We start from the raw sequence: 21,109 nt of genomic DNA on the forward strand, positions 1-21,109 counted from the left end.
AAAAATGTTATTTTCATTTACCTTTAATTATAGATACCAAATACAATATTTTAAAAACTAACCTTTTTCCTAAATATTGGAAATTACTTTCAGCACCTATGGCAAATGGTGTAATATTTCACAAACCCTGATAAAGCCAGATCTGTATAAATTTTAGTTAAATTCAAAAGTTGCTTGATGACACAATTCTATATCCAAAGTCTAGACAACTTATAAAATTTCAGGAAAGAAAAAAGGGATGAACTGCTGTTATAAAGTACTCAAAACCTATTATTCCTTATTTTATATCATAGTATACAGGCTATCTCTTGTGTCACCTACCTCCAGGCAAAATTGCACCTAATCTATCAGAGAGATGAGTCTCTTCAATTCTTAAAATCCTTCTGGGAAGTAGATATCACAAGTTCCCTTAATGTCAAAAAAACTTTTAATCAGAAATTTCCTCTCTGCACCCCACTCCTCTGACTATATGTTAAACTCATTTTTTTCTCATACAATTCAAATAGAAAGAGCTTCAATTAATAAAAGGCGTATTTGGCAAATGGTATGTTTTCAATTCATTAGGGCTTTCTAAAGTAAAATTAATCTGGAATAAACTTTTAAGAAAAGATATGAATGACATGGAAGTTATCATTTAGAAAATGATTGTAATCAAAGAAAACAGCAAAGTACACAGCTAGAGGAAAATTAGCCAGAAAAGACTTAGAAAATTAGATTCTTTGTTACCAACAGAGTCAGAAGGAAAATGAGAATGTTAAAGGTGATAAAAATGTGAGGACTAATATAATATTCTTGAATCAAGAACGTATAATTTAGATTAAATATAAAAAATGAGGGAGAAAAATGGAAGGATATTTTGAGATGATATAAATATTATCCTAGAAAATAAAATTTAACAAAGCCTTATATATGTATAATGCATGTATATGTGCACAAATACAAGTGTGTGTATCAGTGATGAGAATATATATATATAGTTTTGTTGTTATGAAAGTAGAACATGCTTTTTATGTTATTTTCTATTTTAAATTAATATTACAATATAAATATTTGACTGATTATTTATTAATTAATTGATTTAACTCTTCTTCCAATTTCAATTATTTGATTAGGAAATTACTGCATTCACATATGAATCAATTTAACACTAACAAAATGTTTCTTTTATTCAGTTTATATTTTTTGATCTTCTGATCTTTCCGATTGCATCATGATTTGCTTTGTGTTAACTATAATATCCAGGACACTGATATTAACATATATCATAATTTCCCATTTAAAGTATATCTTGAAAGCAAATTTGACAATGTCATGAATTTTTTTCCTTGTTGACATAAAAAAATAACAAAGTGATTTTCTGCTGCTCTTTTAGACACCAAGCTGCCTCAAATACTAACTTAATTATGAATTATCAAATTATAAATAGAATAGCCTCTAATTATCCAACCTCTTCAATAAGTCTTTATAGAATGAATAATCAATACTTCTAATGACGATATTCACGGATGAAACAGATGAAAGAAGATATTCAAGTTTTATAATAGATCAACACAACAGGAGTAATAAATGTATGATCAAAACATATCCTTTCAAAAACCTCATCCCTATAGAAACTTCTTTTGGTATATTGCAAAATATCAGCAGCATTATGCAAATTATCCTAGATCAATATGACAGTATTTATCTTGAACAAAATAAATTAGAAAACTCTTCTTTTTAATAAAAAGTTGATTATACATACATTATTGCTTATATTATATGTTTTCTTACATTTTAAATAAAAATATGTGTAACATTATATAATTAATATATAATTTAAATTAAAAAAATTCTCTAGGTGACAATATATATTTTTTATCATCTATTTTTTAAATTTAATTACTATTTAACTAAAGCATGAATATTATGTATCAGTATATATTAACTTCTGGGAACATCAAAAATGGAGAAAATTACTTTTTTTTTTTTTTTTTTTTTGAGACGGAGTCTCGCTGTGTTGCCCAGGCTGGAGTGCAGTGGCCGGATCTTGGCTCACTGCAAGCTCTGCCTCCCGGGTTCACGCCATTCTCCTGACTCAGTCTCCCAAGTAGCTGGGACTACAGGTGCCCACTGCCAGGCTAATTTTTTGCATTTTTAGTAGAGACGGGGTTTCACCATGTTAACCAGGATGGTCTCGTTCTCCTGACCTCGTGATCCACCCGCCCCAGCCTCCCAAAGTGCTGGGATTACAGGCGCTAGCCACCGCGCCCGGCCAGAAAATTACTTATAATAACCTTTGTCCTTAGGAACTTTATAGTTTCTAGAAATGTAGGCAAATAGCAAATCTACTACTTTTCAGATGTCTATGAAAATCGAGACCTTTATACACTGTTGATGGGAATGTAAATTGATACAGACATTTTGAAAAATAGTATGAAGTTTCCTAAAAAAATAAAAAATAAAACTAACATAAGATCCTACATTCTACCTTCTGGATATACATTCAAAATAATTGAAATCAATAGCTTGAAGAGATATCTGCACTCCCTTGTTCACTGCAACATTATTCGCAATAGCCAATATATGGAAACAAACCAAGTGTCCGTACAAAGATGAATGAATAAAGAAAATGAAGTATATACATCCAGTGAAATGTTATTTAGTCTTAACAAACAAGGAAATCCTGACATTTGCATCCTCAGGGATGAAACTTGAGGATTATGATATGTGAAATAAGTCAATCACAGAAGGACAAAAACTGCATGATTCCAATTATATGAGGTACTTATAACACACAAACTCAGAGGAAGTAAATAATATAATAGTGGTGGCAAGGTGCTGGAGGGAGATGAGGTGGTGGTCAAAGTTTCAGTTTTGCTGAATGCATATACTCTGTAGATCTGCTGTACAATATACTGCCTACCATTCAGGATAAGTGTACTTCAAAATTTGTTAAGATCATAGATCCCATGTTAAGTGTGCCTACCACAAAAGTAAATAAATAAATAAAAGCAAATACAAAATTAAAGACACAGGGAAACTTTATTTGGCTTACTCTTGGCTCAAAACAAATATGAATATGGGAAAAATAAGTTTCTGAGATTTTAATAATTGCCTTTGTCTTCTTATACAACACGCTTTTGTTACCTGCAGAATTGGCCCAAATTATCTCAATAATACATTCGCAAACAAAATGTCCTCCTCAAATACTTTATGCCTGGTACTACTAAAATAACTTGGAGGATATTTCAGTATAAGACATATAATAAAAATTTTCTTAAATTATCTAAGGTAAAAACAATTTATTAACCAATAAACTTAAATCACAATCAAAAACATGCTTTTGCAATCAATAATCCACACTGTCGTTCAGAAACGTGGATAGGATAACTAAATTTCACTTTCTATGGGCACGTTATTGATGTTGACATAGGGGTCAACATCTTCAAACAGATGAAGAAAAATAAGAAAAAACTCAAGAAATATCTTCATGGGAAAAGTTTCAAATAAAATGAACTTTACTGATGCCCATATTCCACAGCCAAAGACAGTTCCAAGGCCATATCTGTCCGGAGCTGCACGCCCCGGCCATAGCGAATAATAACTGACGATTAAAAACGCCTGAGCTCTATTCATTTCCACCTTCTACCTCCTCCCTAGATTTACCTTTTTCCCTGTATTAATACCTCGTTAAAGATGGCGCTCTTCCTGCTTCTTCTTCACCCATTTTTCCCGCGCCCGTGAAAATTGCTACCTGACAGCGCAGGTGCAACATGACGTTCGACCAGAGAAACCAATACCTATCTGGCCATGCCTCCACTATGAGATCATTTTCACCTTGGCCCAACCCCTTCCCCTCCAAGTGTATATAAGGCACTGCATTACCGCCATTAAAAGAGACTTGATCAGAGCACTGTCTTGTCTCCATTTCTCATATCTCTTGTTCCCCAAATTCCCACCCCCTCCTCCAGGGCCTGCTTCGACTATCCCGCGGGCCGGGATACGTGGTGCCCGAACAGGGACTTGGAAACGAGGGACTCCGTGAGGAAGAGGACGCCAAAGGACGGTCGACCGCTAACAAAGACAAAAGGAATTAAACTGATCACCGCGGGAACCTGCCGCGTCTGAATCGAAGGTAAGTGACGCGTCCGAAATGGGACAAGAATTAAGTCAACATCAAATATATGTAGGACAATTAAAAGAGGCTTTAAAGATACGAGGAGTAAAGGTTAAAGGTAATGACTTGTTTAAATTTTTTGATTTTGTAAAAGATACTTGCCCTTGGTTCCCACAGGAAGGAACTATTGATATCAAAATATGGCGTAGAGTAGGGGATTGTCTTCAGGACTATTATAATACTTTTGGGCCAGAAAAAATTCCTGTGACCGTTTTCTCTTATTGGAACCTCATTAGAGATTTAATAGATAGGAAGGAGGTCGATCCGCAAGTCATGGCTGCGGTCGCTCAGACAGAGCATATTTTAAAGGTGAGCTCCCGTTCTAACCTTGCAAAGCCTCCGCAAGATACGGAGGAGGGTCTCATTTCCCTCGAGGGTAATCGTGGGAGTGGATCCCAGTGGATGTGCGGATGGCTGGGCAGGTCTTGCATGTTTGCAGTTTTTGTAAATTTGTCGAGTACCATCTGAAAATAATTATTACTATTCAGTGATTCTCAAGCTTTCTCAATTTTGGCAGTGTATATGAACCACCTGAAGATTGTATTTTAATTGGTTAAAACAATGGTTCTCATTGAGTTTCAGCCTTCAGTGTGCATGAAACTCACTTGGGAGGCTTGTTCAATCACAGCTTGCAGAGCTTTGCCCTCCAAGTTTCTGATTTGCTGCGTCTGGGGTGCAGACCATTATTTACTTATCTACCGTGTACCCAGGTGATGAGGTTTTTGGTCTTGTAGGCATGCTTTGCGTTTACAAGATTTAAGAGCAGTAAATATCACTATGATCCTTATGGGTGCCTTACAACCAGGATTACCTTCACCGGTTGCAATTCCTCAAAAATATTTTAAAATCATTATTGACCTTAAAGATTGCTTTTTTACAATTCCCCTTCATCCTGCTGACCAAAAAAGATTTGCCTTTAGTCTTCCATCTACAAATTTTAAACAACCAGTGAAACGCTATCAATGGAAAGTCTTACCTCAGGGTATGGCTAATAGTCCTACCTTGTGTCAAAAATATGTAGCTGCTGCTATAGAGCCAGTCAGAAAAACGTGGGCACAAATGTATATTATACATTATATGGATGATATTTTAATAGCAGGAGAAATTGGCGAACAAGTCTTACAGTGCTTTGCTCAACTCAAACAAGAGTTAGCAGCAGCTGGACTACAAATAGCCCCAGAAAAGGTACAATTACAAGATCCATACACCTATCTTGGTTTTCAAATTAATGGACCCAAAATCATTAATCAAAAGGCCGTTATACATCGTGATCATTTAAAAACTTTAAATGATTTCCAAAAATTACTGGGAGACATAAATTGGCTTCGGCCGTACTTAAAACTCACTACAGGAGAGTTAAAACCTCTTTTCGATATATTAAAAGGAGACTCTAATCCAAAATCTCCCAGGTCCATTACTAAAGAAGCATTAATGGCACTCCAACAGGTAGAACATGCCATTGCAACACAATTTGTTACCAGTATTGATTATTCTCAGCCATTAATATTCCTTATTTTTAACACAACAATAACCCCTACTGGCCTATTTTGGCAGAACAATCCCATTATGTGGGTACACCTGCCCTCCTCCCCTAAAAAGGTTTTGTTGCCTTATTATGATGCCATAGCTGATCTAATTATCTTGGGAAGAGAAAACAGTAGAAAATACTTTGGAATAGAACCGTCTACCATTATACAGCCCTACACTCAATCACACATTCATTGGCTATTACAAAATACGGAAGCCTGGCCAATTGCTTGCGCTTCTTATACTGGCGCGATTGACAACCATTACCCACCTAACAAACTTATTCAATTTTGTAAACTTCATGCGTTTGTGTTTCCCCATATTACCAGCAAAGAACCTCTCAATGACGCATTATTAATTTTCACTGATGGATCTTCCACAGGACTTGCCGCTTACACTTACAATAATGTAGTCGTTAAATTCCAGACCACTTATACATCAGCTCAGCTGGTCGAATTGCAAGCTATAATTGCAGCACTATCAGTTTTTCCTTGTCAGCCACTTAACATTTACACAGACAGCACCTACCTGGCTCATTCAATACCCCTCTTAGAGACCGTGCCTCAAATTAAACATATTTCAGACACAGCTGACCTATTTTTACAATGTCAACAACTTATTCGAAAAAGGACTACTCCCTTTTTTCTTGGGCATATTAGAGCACATTCAGGATTACCGGGACCTTTAACACAAGGTAACGCAACAGCTGACGTGGCAACAAAAATCATAGCCACAGTCACTACAGACAATTTGCAACAAGCACAAAAAGCACATGCCTTGCATCATTTAAACACCCAAACCTTAAGACTCATGTTTAAACTTACCAGAGAACAAGCTCGACAAATAGTTAAACAATGCGCCAACTGCATAATGTATTTGCCTGTTCCCTATCTAGGAGTTAACCCCCGAGGACTCATCCCCAACGAAATTTGGCAAATGGACGTTACTCACCACTTAGAATTCGGTCAGCTAAAATATATCCATGTATGCATAGACACCTATAGTGGATTCGTCAGTGCAACTCTCCAAACAGGAGAGGCCACCAAACATGTCATAGCTCATTTATTGCATTGCTTTTCTATTTTAGGAATACCCAAACAAATCAAAACAGACAATGGCCCTGGTTATATAGCCAAAACCTTTTTACAATTCTGTAATACCCTACAAATTAAACATACCACAGGTATTCCCTACAATCCCCAAGGACAAGGTATAGTAGAAAGAGCTCATCTGTCTTTAAAAACTGTTATCACAAAATTAAAAGGGGGGAGCTGGTACCCCGTGAAGGGTACCCCTAGAAACATACTCAATCATGCCCTGTTTATCCTTAATTTTTAAAATTTGGACAGTCATGGAAAATCGGCTGCCGATCGTTTCTGGCATCCTGAATCTCAAAAACAGTTTGCAATGGTAAAATGGAAAGATCCACTTGATAATTCATGGCATGGCCCCGATCCAGTTTTAATTTGGGGAAGAGGCTCAGTATGCATCTTCTCACAAAAAAATGATGCAGCCAGATGGCTGCCTGAAAGATTGGTAAGACAAATAAATCATAACCATTGTCAGTCCAGGGAAGATAAATCTCCCTGAGAAGTTCTTTCCTTTTTGTTTTTCAGAAAATGAAGCCTAACATGAGATTCCTTTGGAGAATAATCGCTCTATATAACATAGTGACAGTCTATGCAGGTTTTGGTGACCCTCGTAAGGCAAGAGAATTATTACGAAAACAATACGGCCAGCCTTGTGATTGCAGAGGGGGACAGGTATCTGAACCTCCGTCAGACAGAATCACCCAGGTGACTTGCTCGGGCAAGACAGCTTACCTAATGCCAGACCAGTCATGGAAATGAAAAGTGCTGTTTTTACGCCAACAAATCCGGAATCGTCAGAGATAAGATAAAGACTTTACAGGAAGAACTAGAAGAGCTCAGAAAAGGTCTGGTCGCTAATCCCTTGTGGACTGGACTCGATGGACTTCTCCCCTATCTCCTGCCATTTCTTGGTCCTTTACTTACTCTTCTACTCTTTCTCACTCTCGGGCCTATAATCTTTAATAAGCTTATGGCATTCGTCAGACAACAAATCGAGGCCTTCCAGGCCAAACCTATACAGGTCCATTATCATCGCCTTGAGATGACTGAAAATGGTGAGTCTTATTTGCCTTAATAAGAACACCTCCCCTGTGTGCTGAACTGGACAGTCAATGACGGGTAAGAGGACACTATCTCCATCGGAGCCTAAGACAGGAGGGCCGCCCTTGCTGCTGCCTTATCCCATGACGGGCCTAGAAGGTGGGGATGAGTTGACCCAACCTAAGACAGGCGCAGTTCCCGAGGGGTCGTTTTCTCATCATAAAATAATTAAAAGGGGGACCTGTCCGGAGCTGCACGCCCCGGCCATAGCGAATAATAACTGACGATTAAAAACGCCTGAGCTCTATTCATTTCCACCTTCTACCTCCTCCCTAGATTTACCTTTTTCCCTGTATTAATACCTCATTAAAGATGGCGCTCTTCCTGCTTCTTCTTCACCCATTTTTCCCGCGCCCGCGAAAATTGCTACCTGACAGCGCAGGTGCAACATGACGTTCGACCAGAGAAACCAATACCTATCTGGCCACGCCTCCACTATGAGATCATTTTCGCCTTGGCCCAACCCCTTCCCCTCCAAGTGTATATAAGGCACTGCATTACCGCCATTAAAAGAGACTTGATCAGAGCACTGTCTTGTCTCCATTTCTCGTATCTCTTGTTCCCCAAATTCCCACCCCCTCCTCCAGGGCCTGCTTCGACTATCCCGCGGGCCGGGATACATATCAAAGTGCAGAAAGAATAAGGAAAAAAGTCTACCAGTATGCCCTATACATTTTTTTAAAGGCTTCTAGATATTTAGGCAATCTTTACCAAATTTATTCTGTTCATTCTTCCCACAATAAAAAACACAAAAAACAAAAAAACGCAGTCTACCATCTTTGCCCAACAGATAAACGAATATCCCAGCATCTGCTGTTTGACCAATATTTCCACATGATTTTCTTTTCGTCAGTTTCCTGCATAGCTCCCACATTCCACTGTTTTAAAGCAGGAGTCTTCAAAATGGTCTGTGGTCCAGCTGTCTATTTTTTAATGTGATGATTTATTGAAACCTAGCTACATTTGTTTACATACTGTCTATGTCTACCTTGGTGCTACAGTAGCAAACTTGAGTAGAGTTCAGTAGATGTGACAGAGGCTATATGGCCAAGAAGCCTAAAATACTGACTAACCCTATAAGAAAAAGTTTGTCAATGACTATTCAAAAAAAAAATGTATTTGTTTGTCCAATATACAATGATTTGTCACAGGCAGGCATTTTGACAATCATCTACTTTGTCAGTAAAGATAATTTTTGGATTTGATGTTGAAAGAAAGTTCTTATTCATTATTCTGTACTCACTCACATGGCACTCAGGGAGATCCTTCTTTGTTTATTGAGCTATTGAGCATAGCTGGTGACGGTGACTGATAGCTTGCTGTCCTTGGGGAAATATACTTTTCCTATCTTGTTTACAGTCATATTAGTTTACTGTTATTTTAGTGCTCATAAAGATTTTTTTTAGGTAATTATATTAGAAGTTCATTAGTCACTTTTTTAAAAATTTTGCTGTGATTCAAAATTACCCTCAAAAACTTAATGACTTTTTACATCTGACATCAACAAAGGTTTATTTCTTGATCATGTCACATTTTGACTAGAAGTCAGCAGCAGCTCTGATCTGGCTCCAGATTACAAATAAGCTTCAGATTGGCTTCACCTTGTTTTTTTCTTTTTTTTTTTTTAATTCTGAGCCCAGCCTATTGGAGCAATCTGTATTTGGGACATGCCATTTTCATGGCAGAATAGCCAGAGTGTTGACTGGAATGCACAATGGCTTTTAAAGCTTTTGCTCTCATATGGCATGTGTTATGCCCACTCACATTCCACTGGCCAAAGTAAAATCAGTAGTATTGAAGCAGAGAGGTACACAAAATACCAGGGCACTAAAATTTACAGGGCAATGAATTGGAATGCATAATCTTCTTACATGAATGTGGAATATGTAGCATAAGCAATAATGAAATCTGACTTCTTAAGCCTAGATCTGAGATCTATGATCATTTCTCTGCACCAGTGGCAGAGTTCTTAAGAAAACATAAATGTCAAGTTTAACTTATTTTTTTTTGCTTATGCAATGAAGTGCCTTTTTGTATCAAATTAAATAATATACCTTGAAGCTATTAGGATTGCTTTTTAAAAACTCAATCCTTATTTAATCTTTGCTAAAAGCTGAGTCTTAATAGTTTTTTTCGTATTCATTTTGTGCTGCTACAATGGATTTCCCTAACTCATTAAGGACAAGACATGATGTATTCCTTTTTATTTCTCCTGGAGACCAACCATTTCTTACCTAAAGTAATCTCTTTTATTTGATAACATCATAAGCAATCTGATCACAACACACACCCAAAACTAACAATCTGTTTTCCAGCCACTTTTCGGAAAGCTACAGGATCGATAGACACATTGTCTTTCAGGATATCACAGGAAACAGTTTTCTCAAATGTTTTGGCACTGCATAGGTAGGAACTTCTCTCTGATATCAGTTCCTTTGCAATGTGACTACTAATTTGATATCAAGCATTTTATGATTCTGTGCTTGTTTGGCAGCACCACATTTCAAAGTATAATTTTCTCATGTGTTAAGGTAATTCTAAATACAACAGGTTAACAGTGAAATGCTGCCAACTAGGTTTCAATTTGCACAGTGTTATGTAGATGTTCAACACTTGCATCCAAAATCAGTTTTGGAATTAATAGACAGGTGGCTAAAGTTGGAAGACAGAGGATAACTCATGGAAAATGTTATGTTCTAGGAATTGCACAAAACTCTTTGTTTCACCTTGCAAAAGTGAAAAGGCCAAAACTCATTCATGTGGCCATGACCTAATTGAAAGGGAAGCTGGAAAGGTTGATCTTTGTCTATTCCTCAGGTAAAACAAAGATGTTTGCTGCCCCTGCTTGAGGTTGCAGAGATTTCATGAGTTTATATTTCTCTAAGTAAGTCTATTGACCCTAAATGTTAAGTTTGTTTTATTTTAATTTGTTTTGCCCTTTATTTTTTGCAGCAATAACTCATTACTGAAAATATACCTATATTTCCATCAATAGCTTTCCTAGTGAGGGAAACTTACATTTTTTAAATAAAGTTAAATGAGCTCATATATATATATGTATGCATTTATATATATGTGAACATAGTCTAAAGTACACATATTTAGTAAATTGCTTTATAATCACACATTCCAAAAAAGTAAAATTTAAACTGGATGAGGTGGCACGTGCTTGCAATCCAGCTACTCAGGAGGCTGAGATGAAAGGATTGCTTGACTCTGGGAGTTTAGGGGTTTGAGGATAGCATGGGGAACACAGTAAGATTCTGCCTCCAAAATAAAAACAATAACAAATAGTAAACAAAATAGTGAGATTTAACTTTAGTTTTGCAAATTTATCTGTCAATCAAAAGACTGAACCCTACTAAAATTTAATGGCTTTTACATTGAAAACTGTTCATATATTCTCGATTTTATTTGACATTTTTTTTCCAGGTAAATAAGCAATAATACACTGGAACATTAGGTAATTTAGAAATTTTTTAAACTTCCAGTGTGTTTTCCTTTATAATATTAAATTTAGTAAGTGCTTTCGCTAGAAAAAGTGTGATGAAAAGAGAATAATATTTATAGTAAGATTTAAAATAGTTTTTTTCTTTTCACATAGGTATTGTACTAATTATCTTTGAAAGTAAAAATCCAAAACAAAACAAATATGCAGCTGGAGTACATGTTTTCTCAATTATCTTAGAACACAGGAACTGGGCCACACAGCAGGAGGTGAACACAAGCCAGGGAACAAACCTTCCTTTGTGTTTATAGCTACGCCCCATCACTCTCATATTACTGCCTGAGCTCCCCTCCTGTGGCCTTAGATTCTCATTCAAGGGCAAACCCTTTTGTGAACTTCTCATGAGAGGGATCTAGGTTGTGAGCTCCCTATGAGAATCTAATACACTGTCTCCCATCACCCCTAGATAGGACCGTCTGATTGCAGGAAAACAAGCTGAGGGCTCCCATTGATTCCACATTATTGTGAGTTGTATACTTATTTTATTATACATTACAATGTAATAATAACATAAATAAAGTGCACAATAAAAGTAATGCACTTGAATCATCCCAAAACCATCTCCCCTTCTCTGAGTCCACGGAAAAATTGTCTTCCATGAAACCAGTCCCTTATGCCAAAAAGGCTAGTGACCACTGTTTTAGAAGCTACCCTGCTTGATGCTCTTGCTCTAAGATGAGTCAATAGAGAACTTGCTCATTTAGCTTACTCAATTTTTCAAGCAACTATTTAGGAATAAAACTGAGACTGTATCCTTATTTCTTGCATTCCCACCTATTTTGTTTGTGGTACACGATTTTGAAGTGATGATCCTTAGAAAGTTATATAATTCTAAAACTTAAAATTCTAGAAATGTAGTTAGGAAAATTCACCAAACTGTTCATCTCTTTCAATATTACTACTAAAATTATTATAGAGAAACTCATTTATATAACACTAATTAGAAAGGCAAGCAGCTATTGGCCTGCATGAAAAGTTGGTCCCCACAATAAATTAATACCTATATTACCTTTATTTGCACGGCACACATGTAATCTTGAAGCTTACTACAATATTGTGATCTTTTTTGTCTCATACAGACAACTTACTCACCTTAGCCTGAGTGATAAGATTTTCTCATGAGGCAGGGTGATATTCCTTTTGATGACCTGGATAAATTGAGAAATACCATTAATTCCAAACAGCGGAATAAAAGTATTAATTTTAATATAACTTGGTGACAAATGGACAAAACTAACTTTTACAATGGTTTTCTTGAAGTTACTATATTTGGTATTTTCCTTTATTGGTTTTAGAGAAAAATAAGCTATATAACAGCATTAAGCTGTATAAAAATAATATAGATGAAATTGAAATTTAGTCATAACACAGTAACCTCTACTTTGTATTGTTCCTTGAATGTGTTAAATGCTTGTCATTCATGGAAGCAACCTCACTGTCCACAGGAAACATTCTGTATTCAACGTATGATTTTTCATAATCTTGCTCCAACATAATTTATTGGAGATCTATTTCCTGATACAGGTTATTTTTAAAATATTTTGAATTGGATTCTCATTTCTCAGTTGAGCAATGATTTACTTTGATAATGTGTGCTTATGCTTCATGTTTAGTTTTTAGTTATTTTATTGAGATAAAATTTACATACATTAAAAGTACGTATTTTAAGCATACGACTTGATAGGATTTTACACACACACACACAGCATCTATTTATAGATAAAAGTAGATGATATTTGTGTGCTGCAAAACGTCCACTGCTTTTATTTTTTCTGGTGAATACACCACTCACAACATAGCCACCAGTAGTTTTGTTTGGTTTTGCCAATTGTTTATAACCCAAGATTGAATTTTTGTCTTTTATACTTACTATTGAATTCTATAAAATTGCATCTGATGAGAAAAACTGAAGTTGCTTTATTTATTCCAGGGTTTGCTTCATAATTTATGTTCAATATCAATAATAATCACCTTCATTTTCTTTGCTGTTTATTCTTTTGTGTAGAGTTATATGTCCATCTGGAATCATTTTTCTTCTGTCTAAAGAACTTCATTTAACATTTCATGTAGTATATGTTTGGTGGTAATAACTTCTATTTTGATTTTTGTATGTCTGAAAAAAATCTACATTTTTCTCATTTTTGAAAGTTAATTTTAATGAATAATACATTTTATGTTGCTGTGTTATTTGTTTTGTTTTGCTGCTCCACTATCTTCTTGTGTTCATTGTTTCTGACTGGAATCGGCCATCTTCTTTTTCTTTGTTCCTTTGTAAATTGTACTGTCTATCTACCCACCCAAACCTGGCAGCTCTCAAGATTTTCTTTTTATCACTGGTCTTGAGCAATTTGGTTGTGATATGCCTTGGATTAGTTTAGTTTTCTTCACATTTCTTATCTTAGGAATTAGTTGGATGTCTTGAATCTCTGAGTTTATAATGTCATTAAATTTGAAACGTTTAGGTATTATCTATCGAAATATTTTTATGTGACACTTCTCCCATTTCCTTTTTTTACCTGCATATCAAGCCTCTTTAAAATGTCCTATAACTCACTGATGCTCTGATGATTGTTTTTAATTATCTTTTTCCTCTATGTTTTAATTTGAATAATTTCTATTGCTAAATCTATTTCTAATTCCATAGAATGAATATGTAATAAGCTACAATATGAAGCATTCTATTTTTGAACAGGGCTCATATTTCATTCTCAAATAATAATGACTAGAGCTTAGAATCTGAAGGTTTTTTTTTATATGTATCAGCACTTACCCTAAATAACTATAATTGAAATAAATCAGGAAAATTATTAGTGTCTTTAATTTCACATATATAACCTTTAATATTAGGATTTTGGATGTTCAGTGATTTTTAATTTCCTTTCTTAGGATGATAAGCTTCCTTCAAGATGAAGTAAGATTTTAGATATTAGGCAACTTGTGTTCCAATTTTCTCATTTGTCTTAGACTGGAATAGCTTTGTAGGATCGTGGGATTGTGTTAAATACTGGGTTTCAATTTGGGAGACTGTTTAGAATGATTTTTTAAACTTTGCTGGATAAATGATCTCTCAAATATAAAATATTGTAAGATTAGACACTGAAAGCCAAGAGGCAATTTGCTTTACCTAATATGTTCCATTTGCTGAAATCCACCAAACGTTTCTGATTCTTATCTTTCTTTGACTCCAACCTACTTATTGCCAGATGTTTCTGTTTTTGCTCATGACACCAGGGTTTATAAATTTTCCAATTTTCAAAATTTACCCTTTTACCACCAATAGACACAGAATTTTTTTTTTTTTTTTTTTTTTTTTTGAGACGGAGTCTCGCTCTGTCGCCCAGGCTGGAGTGCAGTGGCCTGATCTCAGCTCACTGCAAGCTCCGCCTCCCGGGTTCATGCCATTCTCCTGCCTCAGCCTCCCGAGTAGCTGGGACTACAGGCGCCCGCCAGCTCGCCCGGCTAGTTTTTTGTATTTTTTAGTAGAGACGGGGTTTCACTGTGTTAGCCAGGATGGTCTCGATCTCCTGACCTTGTGATCCACCCGTCTCGGCCTCCCAAAGTGCTGGGATTACAGGCTTGAGCCACCGCGCCCGGCGACACAGAATTCTTAAAATGTGTTGTTCATGAATGTGATATCTAGTCCTCTTTCATGGCTAGTCATTTGTTTTTTATTGCAGCAATTCTCCATAAGATTCTGCACTTGCTCCTGTGGATGCAAAAGAGTAACCATATATTAATAATTGATTTACTGTTTTGTTTCTGTCTGGGAGGATATAAGACATGCAGACTTTTTAAAAAAACCAATATAATACAATAGGTTCTATAATAATTAAATGTGAAAAGTGTTTTAAGTTTGTAAAATATGGATTGTTATTTCATTGCATGACCACTTGGGTCTCCAGGAAATATTTCAATGAGGAAGTAATAATTGTGGTAAGTTTCAAAAGATATAGTAGAGTTTTCCCTGAAAGGAAGGTTATAGTCCCTGACTGACTACTGCTTTCTTGCTATCACTTGAGTTTTGATAAACTAGCATTTTAGCTACGGATTGAGTAAAGAATACTACAGAAAGAGTGATTGAGAATTATTTATAATAGCTAGCATCTTATTATAACTGCAGTGTAGGCTAGATTTTATAATAAGCTATGCTCACAAACTAATGTATATTTACTGCTATCCACAAGCCGGATCAAATATTAATGTATATGTTTTATTATAAATCATTAATCTTATTATGAATTGTGCATCAGTTTATTGTCATTACAACAAATTTTACTAAATTACTGTATATACATTATTCACAAAAATAAAAAATAACAGCAAATACATTTCTGTACACATAAAATACCATAGAAACAACTTAATGAATGCTTTATTAGAAACATTTAGGTTTATTTAAACAGCAGATAATATTTTAAGTAAACACGCATGTGAGTTAAGTAAACATGCAAAATATAACATGCTTATGGCTTATGTTTTCTTTCACATTTAATCTTTTATAATTCATGAATTATAAACAACTTTGAACTTCATTATTAGGCAGATGTGTGTTTGAATCCTGATATTAAGAGAATTGAAACTCAAGTACTTCAACGATATAATGTTAAGTTTAATGTATAAAAATACAGTTATTGTATGAACTAAAAATAAGTTTCCAAAATATTAATGTCTGTTAAAGGGCTTAAAAAGAGTCTAATACATATTACATATTTCAGTCATGTTAACTATTATTGTTAAACTATTTTTAAGGTGTATCAATTTATCTTTTCACTTGAAAAGAGGATTTCCATAGGAACAATAATTGTTGTTAGACACTTAAATATTTTTTCTAAACAATATTTATTAAATGTGAAACATAAATCATATAAAATAAAAATATAAATAATTTTCAGATGTATTTAGATGAGTATAAACATAGTTAAATAGCTGTATATCAACAACTCATGCATTTATTATTCTGATCAATTTAAATTTTATTTGTTGAATACTTATTATGTGCTGGCCCCTAACATAAGCATCTGGAATACATTAGGAATCCAAACTGACAATGAGTTTTGCCTTCACGGTGCTTTTATTCTAGTGTTCAATGATAAAATTCATTCATAATAAAGTTTGCACTATATTAGAGGGTGATACCTGCAATGAGAAAAATTAGAGCGCTATAAAAGGGAATGGGAGATCTTCAAGCCAGTTGCTGTTTGTCAGAGTAGATCATATTAAGAAGCTAATATTTGAGCAGAAGAGGTAGTCATGTGCCTCTCTGGAAGAAGAGCATTCCAGGCAGAGGCCAGATTGCATAGAGGACCTTAGATGTGAGTCCATGTAACATATTCTGGAAATAGTTTTTAGGTCAGTTTGGTTAGATTAAACAGAAAATGAAAGACTTCAGACTGAAACAGTAATGATAGGGGTGAATGGTGGTAGGCTTCCAGATCATATATGACCTTGTAGGTCACTGTGAGGACTTGACTTGTATTCACAGTGAAATGACAAGCCATCGGAAGATTTTAGCTTTAGTGGGAAATTGATAGACTTCGTTTTTAAAGGATCACTCTAAGTGTTATGTTGAACATTTCAGTAGGAGAGGTACTAAGACAGGAAAGTACCAACTCATTTGGGGACTATTGCAGTAATCAAAGAAAGAGATAATAAGCAAAGAACAGGATGGAAATGGAAAAATGATGATTAATGTTGAGACACTGACTACCCTTTACCAGTAGAGACAAACTTTCTGATGGATTGTGTGAGGGAATCAAGGATGAAGACAACATTTTTAATTGGTTAATAGCAAGAATACAGTTGACAGTAACTGAGATAGTTGTGAATGGAGAAAGGGAAGGGGGAGATGAGTTAAATTTTCAACACACAAAGTTTGAGATATCTGTTAGATGCCCAAGTAGGATTTCAAAATAGGTAGTGAGACCTAGAAATCTGGATTTGGGGAACTAGTTTGGGGATTTATAAATGTTGTTTTAAGCCATTAATTTGGATGAGATCACACACATCAAAAGAGTAGATTGAATGAATAAATTGTGGCTTATTTATTTAATGCAATATTAGTCATCTATGTAACAACTACTTCTTATGTATTCAAAAATATGGAAGACTGTAAAAAAAGAATATTGAGCAAAGAAAGCAAGCAAAAAAAACTAGAACATTGAAAATTAATTTATAGTGACTGAAAGGAGAACAGTTGTTGCCTAGGGCTGAGAGTGAGGATTTGACTGGCAAAAAACATAAAAGAACTTTGGAATTTGATGGAAATGCTCCATCTCTTTATTGTATTGCTGATTATATGAGTAGATACATTTTCAAAACAAATCAAATTAAACATAATATAAATGTATTTTATGTGTTTTAAGATAGTAAGGAAGTACATTTCAAAGAAATTGATATTTTAAAATATAAATTATAATTAAATTAAAATTATATATATATTTAAAATTTAAATAAATTTAAAATTATATGTATATAAAATTATATATATTATAAATGTAAATTAAAATTAAAATATAAAACAAAGCCTTAGGAAAGAAAAACTACATAATACATAAAATTTCTATACATGAGATATTCAAAAATAATATAAATGTATTTTTGTATGTATTATTTTTGTATAATCATACATTTGTATGTATTATTATATTGATTTTATTTTACTTTTATATCTTATGTTAAACTTGGCTACCCCCAGAGATTCTTACCTTAATTTTCCTTAAAAATCAATGGATTTTTGGCATTCTTATTTGATTTCTTGGCGCATTCTGAAATATCCAAATAAATATTTTATCATTATATTTGCCAATCAAAAAATAAAATAAATTCACTCATAAAAATGGTGCATCAGTAGGTTGAATGATCTTTTTTCTGAATTAAATGTTTTTTGCCCATCCAAGTTATGTGTGTATTTTAAGGATACAAATCATAAGGGAAACATTACTTTTGTAATAACAAGGCACTCAAACGTTTTAATAAAGATACTATTTCCTTTATTTAGTAAATTTCTGAATATTTGGGCAAAAATTGTACATTTCTAATTACAAATAATTAACCTAAAGCTCAGATAATTAAAAGTAGTGACAAGATAAATAAAATTAATGATAGAAGTCTGATCTCCTTTGAGAAAATACTTTTATTGTAAAACAACACAAACACAGACAAAGCCATAATCTTATAATCATATGCATTTGATTAGGGTCTATTGCTTGATATGAAGCACTCTTAAGGAAATTACATATTTTTCAAAATTTCTGTGACCTAATATAACAAAGTAGTCCATTTCAATTATCCTTTTATACAAACTCAATAATATATTCATGATGGCATTATTAAAATATTAAATGTAATTAATACAAAATGTATTGCATATATTTAAATAATGTAGCTTAACTAGTAGAATAGAAATTACTTGATGATAATATAGAAAATTATATAGTTTTGGTTTCACATCTGTCATGCTGCAATAAAGGGTATCAGACTGTTCCTTCCAGTACAAAATCAAAAATTGGGTGAAGTGTTTTCAGGCCTCAATTAAGCATGATCCTTGAGAACATGGATCATGGATCCATGAATTCACTTTTACAGTTTATCCACATTTAATTCTGGAATTAGTTTCTCAATAGCAATATAAGGATGTGGCACAGATGTTCTTGTGCGTAAGGTGTGTAAAGGCAGAGATGAGTGTCAGAGCTATTGAAATAGCTAGAATTTGCTAGAATTTAGTGAGCAGGAAAACAGAAAGGTGTCTGTCATGTGAAAGAAGTGAGCTCCAGAAATTTCAGTGGGATTTTCTTATGTATCATTGACTAAGACTTGCTATGCACACATACAGGACAGCACTCAACAAGACTTACAGGAGAGGACAGTAGCTGAGAGGTTGAATGAAGATGTTACTTATACAATCCTAGGCACATTGCATTTCAGGCCAGCCAGGGTAAGAGAGCTTCCTGAGTATTTCAAGCATTCGACTGAGACTGAAGAAGGTTTATACTTTAAAAATAAGAGCCACATCCTAGAGTAAGGATCATGTCTTAGAAGTAGAGACAAAACCAGAATAGATTCATTTAAACAAAGAGTAAAAGTAATCCTGGCATCCAAGAAAATCATCAGTAGTTTTTCTAAGTGCTAGAAAAAAAATTAACATTATTTAAAGAGATAAATACAGAATCCAGGCAATTTATAATGCATCATCCATGTTTACCATGAAATCAAATTTTTACCAGACATTTTTTGAACCAGGAAATGTAGCTCATAATCAGAAGCAAAAGCCATCAATAGAAACACAGACTTAACCATGACAGAGATGCTGAAATCGAACTTATCACCCCTGGATTTTAAAATAACTATCATGAAACTGTTTGATGACATAAAGTTAAAATTACTATTATTAGTTAACAGATGGATAATTTCAGCAGAGTAATTGAGCTATGAGATAAATGAAAATTCTAACACTGGAAAGTACAAAATTTGAAATAAGGTATTCCCTGGATAGAAGTGGATTAGAGCTTGCAAAAGAATGGGTCATTGAACTTGAAGACAGATCAGTAAACCTTATTGACATGAAGAACAGAGATAAACAAAGAGCAAAAAAGATAATAAGTTTCAATAGCCTGCAGGACAATATTGAGTGATCTAGTTTATATAAAGTATATGTATTAGTAGAGCTGCAGAAGAAGAGAAGAAAAATAATAGGATAGAAAAATCATTATTTAAAAATTTAATAATCGTGATACAAGGAAAGAATAATTGATAAACTAGACTTAATTAAAATTAAAAACTTCTGATTTGGAAAGGCAATGTCAAGAGAAAGAGAACACAAATCACAGACTGGGGGAAAATATTTTCAAAAGACACATCTGAGAATACTGCTACCAAAATACATGAAGAACACTTAAATCTCAGCAAGAAAAAAATTTAATGTGCCAAAGATATTAATAGAACGCATATCATAGATGCCAAATAAGCATGTGAAAAAATTCACCGTATCTTATGTCATGAAGAATATGAAAATTAAAACAAGATACCACCAAAGACCTATTAGAATGGCCAAAATCCCAAATACTGACAGTAGCAAAGGCTAACGAGGATACAGAGCAATGGGAACTCTTATTCATTCGTGGTGGGAATAACAAATGATAGATCCACTTTGGAAAACAGTTTGGCAGTTTCTTACAAAACTTAACATATACTCTTACCAAATGATTCAGCAATTTTACCCTTTGGTATTTACCCAAAGGAGCTGAAAACTAACTATGTTCACACAAAAACCTGCACATAAGTATTCATAGTAGCTTGATTTATAATTGCCAAACTTGGATGTGCCCAAGATGTCCTTCAGTAGGTGAATTGATTAACAGACGGTACATCAAACAATGGAATGCAGTGTCCAAAAGAAATGTGTTAAAAAGTCTGAAAAGGCATGTAAGAAATTTAAACACATATAAACTAATCTTAAAAGGCTATATAATGTATGATTCCAAGTATATGACATCCTGGAAAAGACAAAACTATGCAGGCAGTAAAAAGATCAGTGACTTGAAGAGGTTGGGGGAAAGGAGACATCAATGGGTAGATCACAGAGGATTTTTAGGGCATGGCAAATACTCTGTATAATACTGTGATGAATGAATATGATGAATGAATATGAACACATGTCATTAAATATTTGTGAAAGCGCCCAGAATGTAAAACACCAAGAGTAAACCTGAAGTAAACTATGAATTTTGT

The 21,109-nt window shown here is 34.2% G+C and overlaps 1 long non-coding RNA gene across 1 annotated transcript; it reads left to right on the forward strand.

The window, feature by feature from the left end:
• The first annotated feature begins 3,873 nt into the window (after positions 1 to 3,873).
• Positions 3,874 to 8,401, forward strand: LOC144336210 (uncharacterized). The gene is made up of 2 exons (XR_013407800.1): positions 3,874 to 4,114; positions 7,300 to 8,401. It is a non-coding gene; the product is annotated as an uncharacterized LOC144336210 (long non-coding RNA).
• Positions 8,402 to 21,109: the final 12,708 nt, after the last annotated feature.

This window comes from Macaca mulatta, chromosome 17 (genome assembly GCF_049350105.2).
Source record: "Macaca mulatta isolate MMU2019108-1 chromosome 17, T2T-MMU8v2.0, whole genome shotgun sequence".
Classification (NCBI taxonomy): domain Eukaryota; kingdom Metazoa; phylum Chordata; class Mammalia; order Primates; family Cercopithecidae; genus Macaca; species Macaca mulatta.